This window comes from Dendrobates tinctorius, unplaced genomic scaffold (assembly GCF_039654945.1).
Source record: "Dendrobates tinctorius isolate UK_male_01 unplaced genomic scaffold, ASM3965494v1 ptg000250l, whole genome shotgun sequence".
NCBI lineage: Eukaryota > Metazoa > Chordata > Amphibia > Anura > Dendrobatidae > Dendrobates > Dendrobates tinctorius.
Genome location: NW_027361917.1, coordinates 25,201,312 through 25,210,964, shown reverse-complemented (window position 1 = coordinate 25,210,964; position 9,653 = coordinate 25,201,312). Strand labels below are relative to the sequence as shown.

General features: G+C 43.0%; 1 long non-coding RNA gene across 1 annotated transcript; it reads right to left on the bottom strand.

The window, feature by feature from the left end:
- Positions 1 to 6,973: 6,973 nt before the first annotated feature.
- LOC141063487 (uncharacterized) lies at positions 6,974 to 7,612 on the bottom strand. Its single transcript, XR_012224885.1, has 3 exons — positions 7,541 to 7,612; positions 7,395 to 7,492; positions 6,974 to 7,095 (listed from the first exon to the last, which is right to left on the bottom strand). It is a non-coding gene; the product is annotated as an uncharacterized lncRNA (long non-coding RNA).
- Between the last annotated feature and the right edge of the window lie 2,041 nt (positions 7,613 to 9,653).

Sequence of the window (9,653 nt, the reverse complement as noted above, 5' to 3'; positions counted from 1 at the left end):
CCATATTGGATCCGGGGACCTGCAGGGAAGGCGAACCCTGCAGCTTCGCTGCACATCGCGCTGCTGTGGGGGTCGCAGGGAAGGAGCCCCCTCCCTGCCGATGCTTCCTTTAACCCCCGGTACACCGCGATCATGTTTGATCGCGGTGTGCCAGGGGTTAACGTGTCGGGGGTGGTCACACATTGTGCCGGGTGTCAGCTGTGATAATCAGCTGACACCCGGCCGCTATCAGCTGCGCTCCCCCCGTGAGCGCAGCTGATCGCATTAGACGTACTATTCCGTCCTTGGGACTTAGGTCCCAGGTCACATGGACGGAATAGTACGTCTAATGTAGGAAAGGGGTTAACGGACCTGACAGATACCGGATTATCAGATATTATCAGTATTAACATTAGTTTTTTTCATGTTTCACATAGAAGCTTATAGGGAAAAACGCACCAAAATCGCACAGTTCAGCAGCGTCTTCAGCCTCCCAGTGTTCGCAGATCTAATGAAATCACATCCACTTTCCTTGCACATATAGACCGTAGCGTAAATGCTGTGTCTTCCGCTGATTTTTTTTTTTTGGCAGAAATTCTGCTGCGTTTAACTGTGTGAATAAATGCTGGGCAGGGTGCAATAGTTGACTGCTTTGTCTCCCATCCTTATAGGACCCCTAGCATGGTCCGCTGAGCTTTGAATGATCTTTTAATAGGCTTGGATTCTGATAAATAGTTGTTGCAATAATCGCTGGAACCAAGTCCTAGTGGCAGGGCTACAACCCACCTCCCCATAAAATATAATGTACCCCCCCCATAGAATATAATACAACCCACCTCTCCATAGAATATAATGTACCCCCCATAGAATATAGTACAGCCCACCTCCCCATAGAATATAATGTAGCACCCCATAGAATATAATACAGCCCACCTCCCCATAGAATATAACGTACCCCCCATAGAATATAACATATCCAACGAAAAAAAGATGATTAAAAGGCTTTTATTACTAATATAAAGAAAAACTTTATTGTTTGGAACCATAGATAAAATATTACATATCACCAATTAGGGGATTAAGGGGAAGTAAACATACACATATGTATATTGTGATTACACTTCTAAAAAGACGCACATAACCAGCACCTGAAGATGTAACCTATACAACTCCAATTATATGACTATCCAAAATTAGCAGTTTTGCTGAAAAATAGTACATCAACCTCAAGGTGGACACTACAATATTATGTCCTCATATCCTACAACTGATTTAGAGAATTCATATTATAGATGACTATTATATCATGCCTCCACCGCCGAGAAACTAACCGTTATATATAATGGACGTTATCACTTATAATAATAAATCTTATATGGTGTGGTACCTAAATGCAGCCACTTACCCTGGCTAATCATCCATAATGTTATCTATAATACCGCCAGCAAGTGGCCACTAAACATGCCATAGTGATTATCACCGGCAATAGCCGCTATGTACAGAAAATCACATCCACACCATAATGGCCATTATCAGCAATGGCCGCTACATATGTAGAATTAACGTCCATACTAAAATAATTATTACCGGCAGTGGTGGTCAGGAGGTGCACAGGTGCCTGGATAGCGCGTCCGCCCCATATACACCAGCATCCTTAAATAGTGTGCCCGGACGCCGCGAAATCGGCGTTACCGGAAGTCATGTCCGCGGCCCGGAAGTGACGCGCTCTGTCACCGAGGCAACCACAACACCGGTCAGCACCGGCGTCACACAGTGGGAGTGGCCGGGGCGGGCCAACCCCACCATGTAGAGACGCCACATGCGGACAGGGGCAGCGGTGACAAGGGGACAGGCGCGTACAGGGCCGCTGGCACCGACCCATAGCTACACAGAGCCCACGCATATTGAAAACATACAAAGAGCATATTTATTATAATATACACATACTACCAATTATATACAGGATCAGCAACCATCTATAAGGACACTACCATATATATTTTTTCTGTAAGATATAACAATTATTTCACCATAAACAATAATCATTGCATATCATTATTAAACTAAGGATATATATAATATAAACATCATGATCCTTGCTGACTTCTTCATTTCTTGGCAACAATTATTCACCCACAAGGGGCTAGATTATATATGATGTCCATAGATATATGGTTCACTTTATCCATCCTTATAGATCCCAGATGGGATATGTTGTATTTGGTGATAGGCATAACTAATCCGAGTGGACACATGGGGACCCAAATTAATTATATATAATGATTGCTACCATGTGTCCTAGTCATACTTGGTATATTTATCTAATTGTTACTGTGTTTTGCACAGGTTTCTTGTGTGACATGGATTTCCAGGCCAAGGAGAAAGCCTGGCTTTCACATATCGACCAGGTGTTTGGGGGAGAAGGGTCCAACATACAGCAGAGCAGTGATGGGAAATGGGATGATCGTACGGTGGTACTACAAAATATGGTAGTCAAAAGAACTAAACTGTGGTGGAATCGCACATTTTTGGAGAAATATTTGAATAAGAAAATTATCCCTAGGGGCCTGCGAGTCAGGGTAATCCCTACGTTTCCGGTGGAGGACAGTGGATTTGTGTCTCGGTGGGAAGATGTATGCAATGAATGTTCTAGATCCCTTATGCAACTTTTAAGCGAGCACAATACTAAAATTATTACTCAATTAGATGGATCTATTCAAAATCTTGAAGAAGAACTCAAATCTATTGGTACGGTTGAAAAATTGAAAACCTTTCATAGTAATATGGATAAGACTAAGGAAACTGTTGTAAAGAAGATACAGGCTACACAGTTGAATAAAATTAATCGTGATCGTCGAGATTACGAAAATAATACAGTATATTTATGGAGGAAGTTTCCATCACATGGCCATCAATTAGGTCGTACTCCATCTCAAACGTCAGTCTCATCTCTAAGTGACATGTCAGAAAGATCAGGGTCATCTATGACTACTGGATCAGGATTGATGAGACAGAATCAAAGAGAACGCACGTTTCATCCATATAGACGTCATGATCGCTCTCCCGTATCTACTAGATATGGTAACAAGGTAATTAACCTTAGTGATCATAAATTTACTGTGATTGATTTGAAGTTATTGGAGAAGAGCCTTTCATTTTCTCCATCTGCATCCTTTGATGCATTTTTGGCAATTAAGGATTTACATCTGTTTGCCCGTTCATTGATTTATAAAAAACATTTTTTTGATGGCAACCTCTCCAATTTATTTCCAACAGAGGAAGAACAAATAGCGTTGCAGACATTGGAGGATCTAGCCACCGAACACAGTGTTCCAGAGGGAGGTAAGGTTCCACCCTCGATACGACCCAAATCTAAGAGGTTTCCCCTTATATCATCATGTCCCAATGTGGACTTATTTGTACAAATTGTAAGTAAAGAATTTTTGGAAATTCCAAAATATATTCGTGGTGATAACCTTACAAAAGAAGAACGGGGACGTCTGCGTGTCCTTCAAGACTTAAGGGATGTAGTTTTTAAACCGGCGGACAAGGGGAGCAATGTAGTAGTTTGGCCAAAGGTATTATATGAAAAAGAAGCCTTTCGCCAGTTAGATAATAAAATCTGCTATAAAAAACTCACATTTAACCCCTTGTCCGCCTATTCCCTACAACTACATACTATTATTAATAAAGCAAGGGAAGCAGGAAGCATCACTAAGGAGTTGGCTGATGCCCTGATTGTTGTGGAACCAACTATCCCGACTTTTTATTTACTCCCTAAAGTCCACAAGGACGCGCAGACGCCCCCAGGCCGGCCCATTATATCGGGTAGAGGTAATTACCTGGAACATGTAAATAGGTGGATAGACTCCAAACTGCAACCGCTAGTGGAGGGGTTGCCATCATTTCTTAAAGATACGGGTGAGATGTTGAGACGAGTGGATGGCTTGCATTTAGAAGATGATACGATGCTGGTGACAGGAGATGTTGAATCCCTGTACACCAGCATCAGGCATGAGGATGGCATTAGGGCTACAACATTTTTTCTCGGTATGTCCAATTTACCTGTGGAGATTAAAGAGTTGGTCATCGAGTTATTGCGTTTCACATTGACGCATAACTTTTTTGTTTTTAAGGGGTCTTTCTTCCTACAGCTCCAGGGAACAGCTATGGGGGCATCTTTTGCCCCTGCTTATGCTAACCTGTTCCTGGGGCTGTGGGAGAGAGACCTCTCCCTGCCAGATCAGCAGATGCCGATGCGCCGCGTCCTCTCCTGGACGCGGTACATCGATGACATACTGTTGATCTGGCAGGGGTCTAGGGATGACCTTGAGTCCTTTATGCTATCCTTAAATAATAATGACTTAAACATCTACATTACCTATAAATATGATCCGGTATCAATAGATTTCCTAGATATAGTCTTGAAGAAAGATCATAGGGGTGAGATACAAATGGATATTTTCCGTAAGCCAACTGCTACCAATATGTTGCTCCACGCATCATCTTCCCACCCGGGACTATATGGTCCAGTCGGTTCCCACCGGACAATTCCTGCGATTACGCAGGTTGTGCTCGACCAATGAAGACTTTTTCGGGCAGGCGGAAGATTTAAAGGAAAGGCTGCTTGAACGTGGTTTTAGTAACCGAATGATCAAAAGGGCATTTAATAGGGCCAGATATTCGTCAAGAGACACACTCCTATATGGTACAAAATCTAGTAAAGAATCGGGTAAAGTGAGGTTTGTTACCAATTATCATTCACACTTCCCGCGTATGCGTAAGATTCTAGATAAATCCTGGCATATATTAAAGGCTGATCCGGTCTTGTCGAGTCTCCTGCCGGATAGGGCTGCTGTCGCGGCCAGAAGATCAAGGAATTTGCGTGATAAGTTGGTGCAAAGCCACTATATGGGTGAGCCAATGGTCACCTTCTTAGATCAAATGGCTGGTCGTTGTGGTAGTACTCCGTGTGGTCGCTGCGTCGCTTGCCCAAACATTGATCGCACAGAAGTTTTTGTTACCCAAAATGGATCCCGGGAGTTTAAAATAAAAAAATATATTACATGTACTAGTAAAAATGTAATATACTATGCTGTCTGCCCATGTAATATGATTTACGTGGGTATGACTACCAGACAGCTAAAGGTTAGAGTGCGGGAACATGTTTTGGGCATAGAGGCAGCAGCGACCGTGGAAGATATAACATCATTAAAGACCATTCCACGCCATTTTCGGAGATATCACGGCTGCGATGGCAGCCTCCTTAGGGTGAGGGGCATCGACATGGTCGAGACAGGGATTCGTGGGGGTGGGATCTCCAAGAAGTTGGCCCAACTTGAGTCCAGATGGATATGGACAATTGGATCAGTCCATCCATCTGGACTCAATGAAAACATCAGTTATGCCCCATTCCTATGAACACTGCTCTGTGGGTAAACATCACCTATGATTTGTGATATCACTATTTTAATATTTCTTTTAATGTTTTATTTTATTACTTTAGTGTTGGGATCTATAAGGATGGATAAAGTGAACCATATATCTATGGACATCATATATAATCTAGCCCCTTGTGGGTGAATAATTGTTGCCAAGAAATGAAGAAGTCAGCAAGGATCATGATGTTTATATTATATATATCCTTAGTTTAATAATGATATGCAATGATTATTGTTTATGGTGAAATAATTGTTATATCTTACAGAAAAAATATATATGGTAGTGTCCTTATAGATGGTTGCTGATCCTGTATATAATTGGTAGTATGTGTATATTATAATAAATATGCTCTTTGTATGTTTTCAATATGCGTGGGCTCTGTGTAGCTATGGGTCGGTGCCAGCGGCCCTGTACGCGCCTGTCCCCTTGTCACCGCTGCCCCTGTCCGCATGTGGCGTCTCTACATGGTGGGGTTGGCCCGCCCCGGCCACTCCCACTGTGTGACGCCGGTGCTGACCGGTGTTGTGGTTGCCTCGGTGACAGAGCGCGTCACTTCCGGGCCGCGGACATGACTTCCGGTAACGCCGATTTCGCGGCGTCCGGGCACACTATTTAAGGATGCTGGTGTTTATGGGGCGGACGCGCTATCCAGGCACCTGTGCACCTCCTGACCACCACTGCCGGTAATAATTATTTTAGTATGGACGTTAATTCTACATATGTAGCGGCCATTGCTGATAATGGCCATTATGGTGTGGATGTGATTTTCTGTACATAGCGGCTATTGCCGGTGATAATCACTATGGCATGTTTAGTGGCCACTTGCTGGCGGTATTATAGATAACATTATGGATGATTAGCCAGGGTAAGTGGCTGCATTTAGGTACCACACCATATAAGATTTATTATTATAAGTGATAACGTCCATTATATATAACGGTTAGTTTCTCGGCGGTGGAGGCATGATATAATAGTCATCTATAATATGAATTCTCTAAATCAGTTGTAGGATATGAGGACATAATATTGTAGTGTCCACCTTGAGGTTGATGTACTATTTTTCAGCAAAACTGCTAATTTTGGATAGTCATATAATTGGAGTTGTATAGGTTACATCTTCAGGTGCTGGTTATGTGCGTCTTTTTAGATGTGTAATCACAATATACATATGTGTATGTTTACTTCCCCTTAATCCCCTAATTGGTGATATGTAATATTTTATCTATGGTTCCAAACAATAAAGTTTTTCTTTATATTAGTAATAAAAGCCTTTTAATCATCTTTTTTTCGTTGGATATGTTGTATTTGGTGATAGGCATAACTAATCCGAGTGGACACATGGGGACCCAAATTAATTATATATAATGATTGCTACCATGTGTCCTAGTCATACTTGGTATATTTACCCCCATAGAATATAGTACAGCCCACCTCCCCATAGGATATAATGTAGCACCCCATAGAATATAGTACAGCCCACCTCCCCATAGAATATAATGTAGCACCCCATAGAATATAGTACAGCCCACCTCCCCATAGAATATAATGTACCCCCCATAGAATATAGTACAGCCCACCTCCCCATATAATATAATGTAGCACCCCATAGAATATAATACAGCTCACCTCCCCATAGAATATAATGTACCCCCCATAGAATATAGTACAGCCCACCTCCCCATAGAATATAATGTAGCACCCCAAAGAATATAATACAGCCCACCTCCCCATAGAATATAGTACAGCCCACCTCCCCATAGAATATAATGTAGCACCCCATAGAATATAATACAGCCCACCTCTCCATAGAATATAGTACAGCCCACCTCCCCACAGAATATAATGTAGCACCCCATAGAATATAATACAGCCCACCTCCCCACAGAATATAATGTAGCACCCCATAGAATATAATACAGCCCACCTCCTCATAGAATATAATGTAGCACCCCATAGAATATAGTACATCCCACCTCCCCATAGAATATAATGTAGCACCCCATAGAATATAGTACATCCCACCTCCCCATAGAATATAATGTAGCACCCCATAGAATATAGTACAGCCCACCTCCCCATAGAATATAACTTACCCCCCATAGAATATAGTACAGCCCACCTCCCCATAGAATATAATGTAGCACCCCATAGAATATAGTACAGCCCACCTCCCCATAGAATATAATGTAGCACCACATAGAATATAGTACAGCCCACCTCCCCATAGAATATAATGTAGCACCCCATAGAATATAGTACAGCCCACCTCCCCATAGAATATAATGTAGCACCCCATAGAATAAAGTACAGCCCACCTCCCCATAGAATATAGTACAGCCCACCTCCCCATAGAATATAGTACAGCCCACCTCCCCATAGAATATAATGTAGCACCCCATAGAATATAATACAGCTCACCTCCCCATAGAATATAATGTAGCACCCCATAGAATATAGTACAGCCCACCTCCCCATAGAATATAACTTACCCCCCATAGAATATAGTACAGCCCACCTCCCCATAGAATATAATGTAGCACCCCATAGAATATAGTACAGCCCACCTCCACATAGAATATAATGTAGCACCCCATAGAATATAGTACAGCCCACCTCCCCATAGAATATAATGTAGCACCCCATAGAATATAGTACAGCCCACCTCCCCATAGAATATAGTACAGCCCACCTCCCCATAGAATATAGTACAGCCCACCTCCCCATAGAATATAACTTACCCCCCATAGAATATAGTACAGCCCACCTCCCCATAGAATATAATGTAGCACCCCATAGAATATAGTACAGCCCACCTCCCCATAGAATATAATGTAGCACCCCATAGAATATAGTACAGCCTAGCTCCCCATAGAATATAGTACAGCCCACCTCCCCATAGAATATAATGTAGCACCCCATAGAATATAATACAGCTCACCTCCCCATAGAATATAATGTACCCCCCATAGAATATAGTACAGCCCACCTCCCCATAGAATATAATGTAGAACCCCATAGAATATAATACAGCCCACTTCCCCACAGAATATAGTACAGCCCACCTCCCCACAGAATATAATGTAGCACCCCATAGAATATAATACAGCCCACCTCCCCACAGAATATAATGTAGCGCCCCATAGAATATAATACAGCCCACCTCCCCATAGAATATAATGTAGCACCCCATAGAATATAGCACATCCCACCTCCCCATAGAATATAATGTAGCACCCCATAGAATATAGTACAGCCCACCTCCCCATAGAATATAATGTAGCACCCCATAGAATATAGTACAGCCCACCTCCCCATAGAATATAATGTAGCACCCCATAGAATATAGTACAGCCCACCTCCCCATAGAATATAATGTAGCACCCCATAGAATATAATACAGCCCACCTCCCCATAGAATATAATGTATCTCCCCCCATAGAATATAGTACAGCCCACCTCCCCATAGAATATAATGTAGCACCCCATAGAATATAGTACAGCCCACCTCCCCATAGAATATAATGTAGCACCCCATAGAATATAGTACAGCCCACCTTCCCATAGAATATAATGTAGCACCCCATAGAATATAGTACAGCCCACCTCCCCATAGAATATAATGTAGCACCCCATAGAATATAGTACAGCCCACCTCCCCATAGAATATAATGTAGCACCCCATAGAATATAATACAACCCACCTCCCCACAGAATATAATGTAGCGCCCCATAGAATATAATACAGCCCACCTCCCCATAGAATATAATGTAGCACCCCATAGAATATAGTACAGCCCACCTCCCCATAGAATATAATACAGCCCACAGCAGTTGCCGCACAAAGCTGCGACATGGGGAAAGGATCGTGCGCTCGGCTCACCTCTCACCAGCAGCTTGTCCTCGAAAGCCCTGTGGAAGTATTCCTGCTGCTCCGCATTCCATCTTCTCCCCACCTGACAGTGAGTGTCCGTGGGGGCGGCATTATGTGTTCTGCTACCAGCAGCACCTACAATTTAGCCAGAACGCTGGTGCCGCTGGTAGCGTGCAAAGGCTTGTAAGTGATGAGATCACAGGAGGGAAGGTGTCAGGGCCCCCGATCATGTGACCCCTGTCTCCTCCCCTCCTGCGACCTCATCACAGGTCCTGTGCGCACAGCACTGAGAGCAGTAGTGATGGGAAGTTCGGCTCTTTTTGGCGATTCGGCTCCGCTCACCATAAAGAGCCGGCTCTTT